Source organism: Aedes aegypti, chromosome 3, assembly GCF_002204515.2.
Source record: "Aedes aegypti strain LVP_AGWG chromosome 3, AaegL5.0 Primary Assembly, whole genome shotgun sequence".
NCBI lineage: Eukaryota > Metazoa > Arthropoda > Insecta > Diptera > Culicidae > Aedes > Aedes aegypti.
The window spans coordinates 309,286,142-309,301,689 of record NC_035109.1 but is presented as its reverse complement, the minus strand read 5'-3'; the positions used below and the strand labels follow the sequence as shown (position 1 = coordinate 309,301,689).

General features: G+C 37.3%; 1 protein-coding gene across 2 annotated transcripts in view; it reads left to right on the top strand.

The window, feature by feature from the left end:
* LOC5575216 (orexin receptor type 2) overlaps nt 1–15,548 on the top strand; it is a 641,361-nt gene that overhangs the window by 22,371 nt on the left and 603,442 nt on the right. The window lies entirely within an intron of this gene.

The following is a 15,548-nucleotide window of genomic DNA, read 5'->3' as shown; positions in this document are numbered from 1 at the left end:
TTTAAATCTCTAACTTCAAATCCAAATTTCCAAGTCCAAATTTCCAAATTTGAATCTCCAAATCCTAAAATCCAAATTCAAATCTCGAAATCAAAATCTTTTAATTTAAATCTCTGAATCCGAATCTCCAAATTCAAATCTTCAAATCATAATCTTCATATCCAAATCTTCAAAATTAAAATCCAAATCCAAATCTCCAAATCGAAATCTTCAAATCCAAATCTCTAAATCCAAATCTCGAAATGCAAATCTCGCAATTCAATAGTTCATATTAAATCTCCAAACCAAATTTCCAAATCCAATTCTTCAAATCCGGATCATCAAATCAAAATCTCAAAATTCATGCCTCCAAATCGAAAACTTCAAATTCATTTTTTTTCGAATTCAATACTCCAAATCAAATTCTCCAAATCTAAATCTTCAAACCCAAAAATCCATATTCAAATCTCTGAATCGAAACCTCCATTTCCAAATCTCCAAAACAAAAAATCTAAGTTCAAATCTTTATAAACATATCTCCAAATCCAAATTTCCAAATGCAAATCTTCAAATCGAAATCTCCAAATCTAAATCTCCATATGTAAATTTGCAAATTTCCAAATCCAAATCTCCAAATTCAAATCCTCAAATCAGAATCTCAAAATTCAAATCTCCAAATCAATATTTCCAAAATAAAATCTCCAAATCAGAATCTTTAAATTCAGTTTTCAAAATTCAAATCTCCAAATCTTCATATCAAAATCTATAAATCAGAATCTTCAAATCCAAATCTTAAAATTTCAATCTCCAAATCAGAATATTCAAATTCGTATCACAAAATTCAAATCCCCAAATTAAAATCTTTAAATCCAAATCTCTAAATCCAAATTCAAACCCTTAAATACCAATCTTTTAATTCAAATTTCCAAATCCAGATCTCCAAATTAAAATACTCTAATCAAAATCTCCAAATCACAATCTCCAAATTCAAATCTGCAAATCCAAAACTCCAAATGCAAATCTCCAAATTCAATAATCCAAATTAAATCTCCAAATCCAAATATTCATATCTAAATCTCCAAATAAGAATCTCCAAATTCAAAAATCCAAATTCTAATCTCCAAATCAAAATCTCCTAGTTTAAATCTTTAAATTTAAATCTCCAAATCTAAAACTCCAAATCCAATTTTCCAAATCCAATTTTCCAAATCCAATTTTCCAAATCCAAATCTCCGCATTCGGATCATCAAATCCGAATCTCAAAATTCATGCCTCCAAACCCAAATCTCCAAATCTTCAATTGCAAATCTCCAAATACAAATCTCCAAATCCGAATCTTCAAATCCAAATATCAAAATTACAATAATTAAATCCAAGTCTCCAAATCAAAACAATCGAAATCTTCAAATCCAAATCTCAATCTAAATCTCCAAATGCAAATTTCGAAATTCAATAGTCCAAATTGAATCTCCAAATCTTCAAATCCAAATCTCCAAATGTAAATCTCCAAATCCAAATCTTCAATTCCAAATCTCGCAATTTTAATCTCCAAACCCAACTCTGACCAATCTATTTCTATCCAGTTCACATCCAAATCCACATCGAAATCCAAATACAATCCAACAATGCGAAAGGCAGACTACACTTTTATCTCGAAAATATTTTCCCCATTTTATGGGAAGTGTGCGGAAACCGTTTTCCTCCGCTAAACCACTTCCACAGTGGAGATGACGATAAGCGTTTTTGTGTGGCTTTATTTGCATTTTATCTTTAGTATGTAGATAGGTACGCATGGAATGCGGCACAAACAATACTGTTGGACCTGAAGCTGTTGAATGTTGATTCGAACTCGGCTTATGCAAATGATTAGAAAACATTACATATTTGGAAAAGAAGAACGCTCTCTTCGTGTTAAGTTTACGAATGATGTTTTGCCAAAAATTGAAGTTTTAGGATCTAGATGCATCAGATGCATTATAAAAATTTAAGGAATGGCATCCATCTTTATTCACCTTAAGAGTCATAGATCGAGATGTCAAATCGAGTCGAAATCTTTTCAACGACTACCAATCCATTGATCCTTGTGTGACAATTATGGCAGCAAACTAATCGCCTCTCCTAGTACTAGCTTGCTAAATCAATTGAGCGTACCAATCAGGGGACTGACACGGCTGTCATCTTGCATACATTTCGGCTCTTCCTCACATCTTTTTGGTACTTCACGTTTGGTACCCACTTTCTGGTCGGTTTGCCCTAAACTTGCTCCCGATTTTCGAGTATACGGCTCATACGCCGCTAGTGTTAAATTCTGGCAATTAAACATATCGCATTGAATCGTCGTATTTGATGACGCCTTTCATTTGTTCATCATTTTGTTTGATGCTTTATTCTTCAGCGAAGCATCATTGATGTCTCCTATCCATAAAAACATAAGGTACCGTGGGGTGAGTGGATACAGAAAAATCATTAGTTAACTTCATTGTTATGTACAGCTAACGTGAATAGTTTAACTCAAACTTTTTTCTGTGGATAACAAATAAGGGACTATTATACTTCAAATCATCATTTATTTTGATTTTTCTGATTGTTATGTTTTGAGAATGAGAGACTTAAAAATTTGCGCCAAATGATCCACTTGCTGCACCATGGTGGGGTAAGTGGATCACCATTAAAAAAAATCTGTTCTCGAAACAAATGTAGTATGATTATGTTTATTAAGAATGATATTACCCTCGCACTTGTTAGTAGTGCTAATAATGTTACATTTTATAACTTTAAAATTAAAAAGTATCTTTATTCAATCAAAATATAATAAAAAGTATGTATATACTAGTTCATACTAATTAGAACAAAAAAAAAACAAAAAAAAACAAAGAAAAGTTTGGAGAAAATTCATCCATTTATACGCAAAAGTTATACAGAAGTATTGTAGGATTATTCCTAACGATATTTTCAAAAAGCACTCTTGGTTTAAAAATATTAGTTACAGTCACTTTTGAATAACAAACTGAAATCCTTCTGTTTTATTTATGAATATATGTGTATCATCTGTCTAGAACAATTTATATGGTCAAATCATGTATGAGACTATGCTTTCGATTGGAAAATTAGTATATTTTGCTCTTTTACAACTCAGCTTAGATAAACCACGAAAAGTTTCGTGTGAATTTTGAAATTATTATTCTTTTTATATTTTTTTATACCAGACAGGTTAAAAAAACTTTTAGGTGGATTAATTCAAATTTTCTATGGCCAATTTAACAAATTCAAGCTGGGAATGGAACAAAATAAAGGAAAACAACATTTGCGGGTATTGAAGCTTATTAAAACTCTTCTAAGCAGTCTGCCAATAAATGATAATTATTCTTGATCCACTTACCCCACCCCACTAAAAAGTAGGGGTAAGTGTACTATGTCCAATATATTTGTATTTATTCATAAAAATGACATATTTTTCATTGTGATTCATTCAATTAGAACTGAAATGCTCACCATGTGTCGAAAAAAATAATAGAATTTGATTTTAGACAGAGATACAATGGATTTTTGATTGATGGAAAACAATTTTCAAATTAATTACTTTTTACAGCGAACAAATTTGCTTGTGTTAGTGTACGTGTAGTACCAGTTTTGCAATAGTATCAGTGTGGGCGTAAGAATATAACCTAAAACGAAGCAATGGTGCGAAAACATTCAACATATCCAAGTGTTTAGGTTTTATATTGACAAATGATCCACTTACCCCACTGATACACTTCCCCCACTGTACCTTATATGTTGCCCCTTCCAAAACAATCAAAACAAAAACACTAGACGCCATGTTGAATCAATGTTGGGTTGGTAATTATTGGCTCATGCCCCTCCCTGGTACCAATTGACATTAATCTTCGCCACAGTGCAACCGTCACACTCCTGTAGCTCGAACTAATTTGCCAATAACTTGCCTGGGCAGCGTGGGACGAACGGTTTCGCAGTGGTTCAGAGCCTCCATGATTGATTGGGTTTTGATCAGGAGTTGAATTCTGACAAAATTGAGAGTATCGCTCTCTGTAACAATCATGAACCGCAGCACATCATGAGAGTCTGTTTATCGTCTACCGCTACAGCTCTAGTATGGGTGTGTACTTTCAGGATCTAAAGACAGAATTTTGCTTACATTCTATGTCATCGAAAATGTAGCACAGTAAAATTACACTTACTCCTTTTTAGCTAGCGTTTGAGGCTCATCCCGACATTTGGTTTAGACCAAACCACTGTGGTTCGGTCGGGATTAGCTTGTTGCCTCGGTCGGTAAGCGCCTAAGACGAATGTCGAGCACCCTCTCTGGCTTCAAGTGGCAAACAAGCAGCGTTGTTGTCGTCGTCATCGTCATCGAGTAGAATGATCCCGTGGGCAGAGGCAGCGGCAGCGGCTGTTTTGAGCAAACGGCATGAGCCGGGAAAATGGTTGAATTAATAATGAACTTCCTCAACTGGGGAAATTTTTCCCTCAAGGCCTGTTGAGGATTGCGTGCCGATTGGAGTGGGGTGTGAAAAACTTTCTCCCGCCTTCTTACGAGGCACCATTTGGCGCACGGAAGTACGTGTTGTAGTATTTTACTCGGTGATTTTACTGGTCGTCGAAGAGGAAGTTTAGGTTATGGGTTTGTCAACGCAATCTGGTGAAGTGTGATTTCGAAGTTCTAATTTTAAGCGAGCATCACTCGAGTCGAGGGGAAATCAAATCATCTGGTAGTGGAACAAGAAACATTTAAATGAGTTCATTGGCACAAATCTGGCAGTAATACTTTACTATTATTTTTATTACAGTAAATGGAGACCTTTTCAATTTCTTTTCAGGTGTTCCCAACCAACATTTTTGCTGAATAATAGCTTAACAGATCACTTTCAAGCATACATCCGCTGAATAAACTTCTATTCAGTCAAAAATGTTTCTTGGGTTATGTCTCTACTGGGACAGAGCTTGGGCCTAAGTTTTGAATTGAATGTCTGTGATGCGAACGGAATGATTGGCATAGTTAAGAGGGATTGTTGTTCTGTTACTAACTGGCCAATTTCACTCCTGTGATGATTTGCCCCCCGAATTGAATTTTTTCTCGTATCAGACGAATGTACAGCAACAATGTTTTGATGTGTTCGACTTACAATTTCCATATCATCCGATAAGCAACAAAATGACTGGATCTTTCGCACACCATGCATTGTTGCTCTGATCATGATGTATGGAGTCCTGCTATTTGGCCATTTTGGAAGCATTTATTCACAGAACTGGTCCATATCCTGTCGACTGTCAACGGATGCCGCTTCTAAACTTTCCATGAACTCGTTTACTACAGGTGATAAACAAGCCGATGCCATTCTTATCAGATGTTTTATAGTTCTTCAAGCTGTCAAATGGTATTATCAACTATTCTCAAAAAGGGTACTTGTTGGATTCAATCGTTCATTGAACTGATGTTGAGATTACACAGTGCTACAAAATAGTTATTTAAGCAACAATTTGCAAAATGATGATTTTTTCAGCACGAGTTGTACATTTATCGAGGCTTGCCGAGTTGGATAATTACGTCGAGAAAATCGAGTTTTGCAACGAATAGCATACAACATTTTTTGTAATTACGTAAAATGCCATTGTAGTTGGATTATTTCTAGAAACAGAAGGACAAGACGTGGACAAACATCCACGTGTACTATCGACTCAAAGTTATCAATCAGGTAGGTTATGATACTGTTCGCACAGGACTGTCACAAATTTTCGCTCTTTCATCGGTATCACTTTTGAACTACATTCGGAATAGGTATGACGCTGAATTCACATGCAAATTCTGCCATATTTTACTCACAGTTGTTCCAGGTCCGTCCCACTCGGGCTCAGATTTGGTACCACTTCTAGTACTGCATTTGATCCCTTGGTACTGCAAAAGGTACCCAAATTTGACAGATCGCAGTACACTTTTCACGGCATTCTAGATTTTGCTCTATTACATTATGTGCCATAAAATTGCAAGGCAATTGCAAGGGACATGGAGGTCTTTATTTGTCTCTGGTTGTTCCTCATGTTGGCAGATGAGGTTCCCACAAACCGCCGCAGAAAGATCCGGATTTTTATGTGGCTACCTACTAACTTTAATACATCTTCTACGTCCGCTAGACGAACCGATTCTTAATCAGAATAATTTTCCTATATCTGATTTGGATCGCCCAACGGATGTAGAATCGGAAACAGGTTGAATAAGTTTTTGGATAATCCAGAGCACTTGGATAAGAGACGTGTGTTAAGACTTATTCAATAGTTGACGACTCCGAGTGCTACTTTTCGGCACCGTTAACAGTACTGAAAAGTAGAAGCATTGTTTATCTGGTAGGAAAAGTAGGCTCATATATAATGGAATCGCAAAAATAACATTTTTGCAATTTCTCATCGTAATAGGCGGTATTTCATCACGCCAATCTGTCATGAAACGGCCTACTTTCCTGCACTGAAGTATATAGTGCGAGAATAGTCATTACGCAACTGAAACCAGTGCCGTAATGATTGAATACGCAACACTTTCTCAATATGCAATAGTTTTGAGTTGCGTAATGAATCATAACACAACAATTTTTCAGAAATTGTAAAATAATAGTGAATGCATTCCGATATAATTCCTGATACCCTCAAGAGGTCTTCTTTATAAAATAAAATGTTCGTTTTGTTCCTATTTAGTAGAATTATGCTTGACGGACATAAAAATTTTACAATTTTTGTTTGGCATTTGTAATATCGTTATGAACGAGTGATCACCAAATTACGATTCTCTGAAAGGATTTGTACGGTCATCGGGAAGATTTTGTATGGCCCACGAGCGAGTTTTGAAAAATGGTGTGATGTGGTCCGCATGCTGTAAGTTGCTTATAGTAACCGATTGTTTAAGAAATTATGTTTTGACCACTTGTCAATTCAAAGCAGGACCAATTTGTTAGGGATCGTTTAAATATTACATAACACAACATGGAAGGGAAGGGGTCTTTTATAGTGTTACCGTCCATACAATAAATTTAAATTTCCCATACTTCAGGGAGGGAGGGGGTTTAAATTGGCAAATTTCTTTGTTAATACGTAATATTTGAATCATCCCTTAGATATTTGCGATGATCATTAATTTATGGAAAATTGACTGTAGTGATAGGCTTGAAATCAATCTGAGATCATATTCAGCTTTAAACTAGCAGTACATTTTCTTTTGCGGATTTGAACACTTTTTTTTCTCACACTCTCCACCAGATGTCTAAGTTTCAATCAGATAAGCTTATTGGATGGAGCTGGATAGCTTTTGACGAGCGCTAATATCACCAAAAATTAGCCCACTTTTACAAAAAAAGAATCTAGTGATCTGACCAAGGTATATTGAAGACAGGTACAGCAATCTAAGCAGTCAGTGGATGCGGGGAGTCATGGACAGCAGGGGGAGGAAAACGACAGCTGGCGAGTCGGCGAGCTGGCGAGTTTGTTGATGCAATTCTCCCCTCCGATGGTTGCTATCGTTTCCATAGTGTTTATTATTACGGTTTGAAAAGTGAAAAGGAGTAGAAAAATTTTTGGACACAAACGACAGTTTGAGAGTACAGGTACAAAATAAATGTGTTTCTTAGATAAGTTTAAAACATAATTTCAGTAGTTCCGTTTCAGGATGCCGTTATTCATCAATGAGATCTAATATTGGAAACCAATTAAATTGCCCATTTTAAAGTGAAAACATATGGTTTGTGTAACATATCTCAAGACTGCTCTGCCTACATTTTTGTCTTGATAAGGTCAATTTGAGCTGTGGATGATATTATGTATAGCAGAAAAATAACTGAATTTGTCGATTTCAGACTCTTCTTTACAGCGAACTTTTCAAAGATGGGAATTGAATCGAATGAAGTTTTTGATATCATGGAGGATTGTGTTATTTCTACGATATTCAATTTATATTAATATGTGTATGTTTGGAGAGAAATAAACTAGAAGATTCTGGTATTGTGTTCAATTCTACATTCTTCAAAGGCAAGAAGTTGATAAAAGATCTTTCATCCCTCTATGTTATTTTTCGCGGTACAATGGACAAAAGTACAGCTATAAAACCATTTATTTCCATTTAAATCGCATGCGTCTTTTCCCAATGTAATTCTCAAATTATTACCGTCGCCAACAATTTGCCTTTGTTTTTACGGGTAAACTGGTTCAAACCCATTTCAAACCCATTTTCTTTGGATAAATGTCGTCACCGATTAACATAAAATTTCACACTTGGTTGTTGAATGACGTTTTCGAAACGAAATAAAAAATGAGGGGAAAAGGTTGCTTGGATCTCAAGGCTTGCTAGCCTGATGGAGCAACATAAACTCGCCAGCTGTCAGATTGTTTCCCAAAATGGCGGATTGTGCTAAATGACACATTGAATTACCTCCCTTCTAGATACCTTGGATCTGACGTTCGACTTGGGTCGCTTGATATTGATTTATCCACCGGTGCACTAAATTTACTCAATCCAATAATTTTGACACTTGATTGAAACACGTGGGAAGCATTGAGAAGCGTGACCCGTGTCAAAATTCTTGGACCGAGTGAATTTATCACACGGTGGACAAGTCAATGGACCCAAGTCAAACGTCAATATGTTGGATCCCTACCAGAAAGTAAGCTAACTTTTGGCGGCCATTACCGCTTTTAAAAAGCTTGATAGTTCATCAAATGGACTTATCCACGGTTTTCTTTTCTTGTCGATATTTTTCCGATCTAAATATGTTTACATAAAATGACATCCGCACCAACACGAATGTTCACTGGATGAATAATGCGTGGATGAATGTGCAACGAAATCTTTTATTTTTCTGTATACATCGGTTTTCTTCTTGCTGGAAGTTGCAGCGTGACGTCAGCGTATATAAGTTCATAGGCTTATTTGATTGAAACTTGGACCTCTGGTGGTGAGTATGAGAAAAAGTGTTCAAATCCGCTTAGAAAAAAAATCTGCAAAGGGCTCATTCATTTATTTCATAACGCTGAAAATGACCACCCACCCCTTCGTAACGCTTTTTGTATGAATATTCTACAAATTTTGTATGAGCCGTAACATCGCGAGGACACCCACCCACCCCCTTAAGCGTTATGAAATTTATGAATAAGCCCAAATAAAAAAATATCACTTTTTGACTTGATTCGATCTTATTGAAAGCCGTTCAAATAAAAAGACAACCATTTAGCTGCACAAACTGTAATTTAACAATAGAGAACGGACAAGCATTCTCCAGTGGCACAGCCGAGAAACATTCCTGACGAAAAGTTTCGATGGCTGAAGCCGGAATCGAACCCACACCCCATGGCTCGATACGCTTAAATGCCTGATGGCACTAACCACACGGCCACGAGGCCCAAAATATTTTATTTTATTTTATGTTATGGCCAGCGCTTTCTTTTAAAGGCATAAAAGCGATCCTCAAAATCAGTTAGGCTGAATTGTAAGTATTTTTTTTATGGATTATTGCGATTTTTTTCACCACTTAGACTTAAGTGATTTGAATTTCGTTTTCTCCGGCCGGCTCAATGTTTACCATTTTTTCTTTGTTCTCGACTCACCAGCTGGTCTTGTGTACACAACAAAACCAGCTGATTCTCCGATGTTTACAATCATCGTCATTGTGCTCATGCTCCAGCTGATCGTGTTTTCGTGTCAAAATCAGCTGGTAGTGGCTGAAATCAAGGATGAAAGGTAAATAGTGTTCGAAAATGTACCATCAGAACATTATTGCCAGCTTCTCAATTTCGTCAAGAAAGTCTAATCATTCGTGAAAATTACAATACTTTCCCGCAAAACAAAGTACTAACAGGCAGGCTTGATAATACTACTCAACATCATCAAAGTTCGGTGACATACTCTAGTGCAGCGTGCTGCATTTGCCTCTTTGCGAGGGAGCGAAAAAATGCTAAGCAGAGAGGCAACGAAAATTGAGCGAGGAAGATGTAGCACAAAACACACCAGAGTAAAAATACATCAAAAAAGAATGCTGTTACAACTTCCCGAGGACTGCCTTGTTCGGGCTCAAGAGTACTTTTGAAGCGTGAGTAAAGGTGAGCATCGCAACAAGAGAAAGAGAGTACCAGAAAAAATCCTCGCATTTTTTTGCACTCTCATTCAAATCCTTCGAGTCAATTTTTTCTCCTCAGAAATACGGCAAAATTGCCTCCTCTTTGCATCGGAGAGGAGTTTCTATCAAGCCTGCTAACAGGTCATTTAATCATTTCACCGAACGAGTTGGTGCGCTTTTATGTTCATTTGGTACTTAAACTTGGTGATTTTATTAAATTCATTTCCATTGGCAGACGAAAATATCAGACTCGCCCTTATTTCATTTCATTCCATTCGTTGTTTTGCATTCCGATTTGCCATAGTGAAAAATCGTGCCGGCAGCGGTGGATGGCTCCATTGTTTACGTTACAAGTAGGTACGTGAAAATTGCGTTATCTGTCACTTCGCGGGGGGGTTGATGGCAAGCAGGCTATCGACATGATGGAGACACCATCTTCTATTCGTGATCAAACGTCAACATTCCACCGCAAAATCGCTAGTGTTTGGAGGTGATTTTAACCTCCAAATTGCCAAATAACCTCCAAAACATCACCTCCAAGTTAGTTCTAATAACCTCCGTTATATGAAATATGGTGGCGCGTCGATCGTCGCAAGTTTATCGTTAAACAGTCAATGGTGACAGAGGGCTCGATTGGCTTGTCAGATAGATCGGGCCCGGGACATCCTGTCTACTGCAAATCGCTGCAGTTGATATAGGGCATGTCCATTGCCTGATGGCAAGACACTAAATCATCGGCAAATGACTTTTAAGCATCGAAACAATTATGAACTTTGTTGATATGTATTCGTTATTACATAAAGTTTGAATTCTGTTGCAAATGAAGCAAATGAATAGCGATATAAGCTGGTAAACTTGCAAGTAAGTTGGTTCAAATCGACAAAAATCCAGCATTTTCGATAGCCAATATTAAAAAAAAAAGTAAGAGGTTGTTTGCGAGATACAACCGCCAAGTTGACGTTGGATAACGTTAGCTTCTTCTATTTCCTGGCTTAAGACCGTCACGTTCGCTTAAGGCCCAAGTAAAAATGGAACAAATGTCAAAAGTGAAAAAGCAGTTTTCGCCGTGAAAATCGACAAATCGAAAAAAATAAAAACACAGAGCTGTTTTATATCCAAAATAAAAAGGCTGTGTGTTTTTATTTTTTTTTCAATTTGTTCATTTCAAGACCGAAAACTGCTTTTTCATTTTTGACATTTGCCTCATTTTTACTTGCACCTTAAAAGCGTAACGCAGGGGGGGAGGAAGTAGTCAAAAATTTCCAGTTTACGTAATTTACGTAATAAATGGACGCTGTCTGAAAGAGTTACGACCAGAGACATTTCATCTATTACTATTAATTGATTAATTAATTTAATTATTTATCAATTATAATTTCGGTTCATTAGTTTTAGTTTATTTATCAATTAGTCGGATTCAGGGAGCTAATATTCATTATGTAGAGTCGTTTAAAAAATAACAATAATCGCATTGACAAGTGATAAATTTCACCCCGAAATGGGATCCCGGATTTTCTATTTAAGGGATGATTTTTAGCACTAAAACACATTTGTTAGAAAATTTTGGCACATGAGCCATAGAGGCTGACCGTCGTACTTGTTTTCCTGCATTCAGTTGTTTGACATTTTTAACATTATTGAAAACAGACCATGAAAAATGATAAATTTCACCCGAAATTACGGTACACATAATCTTCAAAACGCCAAAACCTTATAACAGCAAGAAAAATGTGCTTTTCTATGGAATATAAGACATGCCTTAATATTTACCCAGTTATCAATAGTTTAGTCATGAAAATCAATCCAGCTTTTTACGCTAGTCATGCTATAAAATCTTTGACAGAAACTGACTATCACCACTGAACTGAAACTAGAAAATAAATCCTTAGTAACCCATCACTCACTGAAATAGAATTTCGTTGCTTTTCTGTCATTCAAACTAAAATCTAATTTCGATTTGCATAGATAATGCTTTTATTTTTTGTAGGTTTCATTTAGATTAACCGAACTGCATTCGCGTGAATTCAAAGACTCCGAACGGAGTTACAACGACCGTCTTCGAAATATCCGCCTCTTCAACCGGAATCTGATGGTACGCCATCTCCAGATCAAGTGTGGTGAAAACTGATTTTCCCTGGAATGCATTCAACAGATCGAGGATATGCGGGATAGGGTAACGATCTGGCAAAGTCACCTAGTTTAGGTATCGATAATCTCCTACGAATCTCCATTGACCGTTCTTCTTCTGCACACAGTGTGGACTGGCCCAACTGCTGCTGGAAGGGCGACATATTCCTAACTCGCTCATAACCTGGAACTCTTTCTTGGTGACTTCCAGCTTGTCCGGTGCAAGCCGACGGCATTTGCTGGCTGTTGGCGGCCCTCTTGTTCGAATGTGGTGCGTAATGTCATGGTTAATCGTCGTTTTGGTACTAGTCCCAAATCGGTCGTCACTATTCTCTTGTCGTACACTTTGTTACGCGAACCATTTGCTGCATGTAGTTCGAACTTCAGAATGGTTCGACTGAAGTAGATAAAAGATCATTATCATAGAATTAACGCGACGACATGTTAGTAAGCCCAGAACGATTATTGCCGCGCTTTCCAAACTCGCTTTTCGCAGCGCACCAGATTGTTGCGAGCTCGCTTGAAGATGAATAAAAAAGCGATCCGACGAACGGCTGGTGCGCCGCGAAAATCGAGTTTGGGAAGCTATGGGTTATTGTATTTGCAACTGTTAATTTGGATAGTTAAGCTAAAGGTCGGTTATTGCATATAACTTTTTAGATAAGCAGGAGTAGAGCACGAACACGAAGTAATGACCTTCCATCCCATCTTCAAGTGCTCCCCACAAGCACAACCAGTGCTGTAAACATTCGACACTTTGAGCGACGTTCGTTTCGTTGCCATGGTCAGCAGTCACAGCAAGAGCGGTAGAATGAACGTCGACAAACACAAAAAAGTGTGAATTGAATGTTGTCTGATACGAGAAAATTTGCATAAATCATAAGTTTTGCATAGAATTCAGACATCGGATCATAAACAACATGGATAATTTGATCTTTTCTGTTATGTCGAACGTGACACACATACAGTGAAAGCAGATCAGAAACAAACAACACCATAACGCTTCCTAACATTGCTATCGTGGTCAGTGGCATTCAATTGACATTTTTCTTTTCGACATTCGTTTGATCGCTTGTGTTGTGAATGTTTAAGCGAAGCGCTGCCGAATATCAGCGAAAACGTGTCGACTACCGTGATTGCTTACAACACTGAGCACAACACTTCATTCTGGCACTTTAGAACGTCCATGTTGTAACTTGTTCACACAAGAAATCTGCCTCGACCCAGTTGGCAGAACGCGCCCATGGACCGATGCACAAGTTCACTATTTGACGTTTGAGCGGTGCCGTGTTATTTATTTGACCATGGCAACGAGTGAATTCGGCACCGCTCAAACGTCAAATTAGTGAACTCGTACATCGGTCCATACCCCTTTCTGAACTAAAAGAAAGGGCCAATAACAAATAAGATTATTTCCGCAAATTCAAACAAAACTTTCGTTTGATTGACAGAAAGAAAAACAATGAAATTTGACGGTTCGTCAAGGCATGCTGAGGATATATTTCCAAGTTTCAGTTCAATGCTGATAGTCAACATCTGTCAAATATTTTATAGCATATTGTTTTTATGGCGAGCGTAAAAAGCTGGATAGTTTTCATTATTGGAGTCGATTCGTAGAAAGATTTCCAATCGATTGGTGCAAGAATCTCGAAAATCTATCCGGGCGTTAGTATGTTATTATCAGTCAAAATCTAACCACTTTTCGTGACGCGAGTGATTTTCGATTTTCAAAATTGTACCCCAGTATGTTGCCGTAAGACGTCATACAACGTCAAAAAACTAGACGTGCTATGGTACGGCAAAGGATTAAATCGCCCTAAATTTAGCGTATAGCGATATGTTGGTGCTTGAGGCAAAAAAAAAAATGTTCCGCAGTGTTATCTATGTTGTCTTAATCCTCATTGCCTGCGCTCTCAGCACCATTCAGGTGTGCATTGGAGTGGTGTTTCCATATTTCAATTATATTTCAACTTAAGGAAAGCGGGCTTTTTGGGATGCGTTAAGCTTCTGATAGATCTTGTGTGTTTCTTCAGACTAATACAGCAGCTTCATCGTCGCAAAGCATGCTTTCACTTCATACAAACAGACGTAACACTTACAACAATTTTCTTTAAAACCCATCGCCCATTTCACTCTATCATGATCGAGTGGCCATGTTGAAATACAAGAAACTTGGATGGATCATTCAAAACATGATCGATGGTACTTTTGCCAGTGTAACGTCTATTTGTTTGTGCTCTCACCATTCCCATTCTAACAGTCCTCAAGAGGTATTTCAGTGAGTTCACCACCTTTCGGGAATGCAGCCTGGAATAGGTTATCTTTGAACGGCAATGTCAGTATACTTAAGCAATTTAGTCATATGAAACATAATCTATCATATTTTTTACAATTGATTAGCTTCAATTTCAACTTACTCACAGACAATTGGCGTGATGACAAAAGGCAATAACCATTTGATTCACACCCCCCATCCCTCTAATCTGTCAAAGTGCACTGTTTATCTCACCATGCCGCCAGTCGGAGTTCTTCACACAATCATCGCTCTTCATTCCACGCCAACAAAGTTCCACACAATGGAAGGAGAAACCCACTATTGAAAATACTCATCTATTCCCATTACAATCCAAGAGCGATTCACAGAACGAGCACTTATTTGTGATCGGATGAGTTTTTTATGGGTATGGGTACGAGAAACGGTCACACAGGACACCAGTAACTACAAAACCATTTCCGACAAAAAGCGGATAAACGATGAGGGTCATCTTTCATCGGAAGTGTTGTGAAGCTTTTATTCTATTCCACTATCCGTGCTTCCCATCTTCTCAGCAGCCATACGAGAGGATCGCTTCTGTTTCCACATATTTTCCTCAAACAAATTTAGTGAGGACAGGATTGGAAAATAACGCTTGGGGGGGTAAGTGAGGATTTGCCGGAATTCACTCCGGATTCATCACTGTCACTGCAGTGGTTTCTATCCTTTGGGTCCTTTTGCTGTGGTGCACCCAGAAAAAAATATATACTAGATTGACAAAATTATAAGGCAATTTTGAATAAGAACTTCATATTCCATAAAAACCAAACAATCTAGTACAGGATTTGTAAGGTTTTATGTAAAATTGTACAAAAAAATGTTCGTCGTAGGTTCATTGTGGATCAGGGTGTAATAGTGCACTTATATCCGTACAATATGCAAATATTTTGCATAGAAAGCCACCTGTCAGAAACGTTGCAATCCTTTTCTAGAGAAACTTTGATAAATAAGCAAATGTAGCCTCTAAAAATGTTTCGTTTTTCTCATCTCTTTGAACAATATCTCAAGGAATGTAGAAC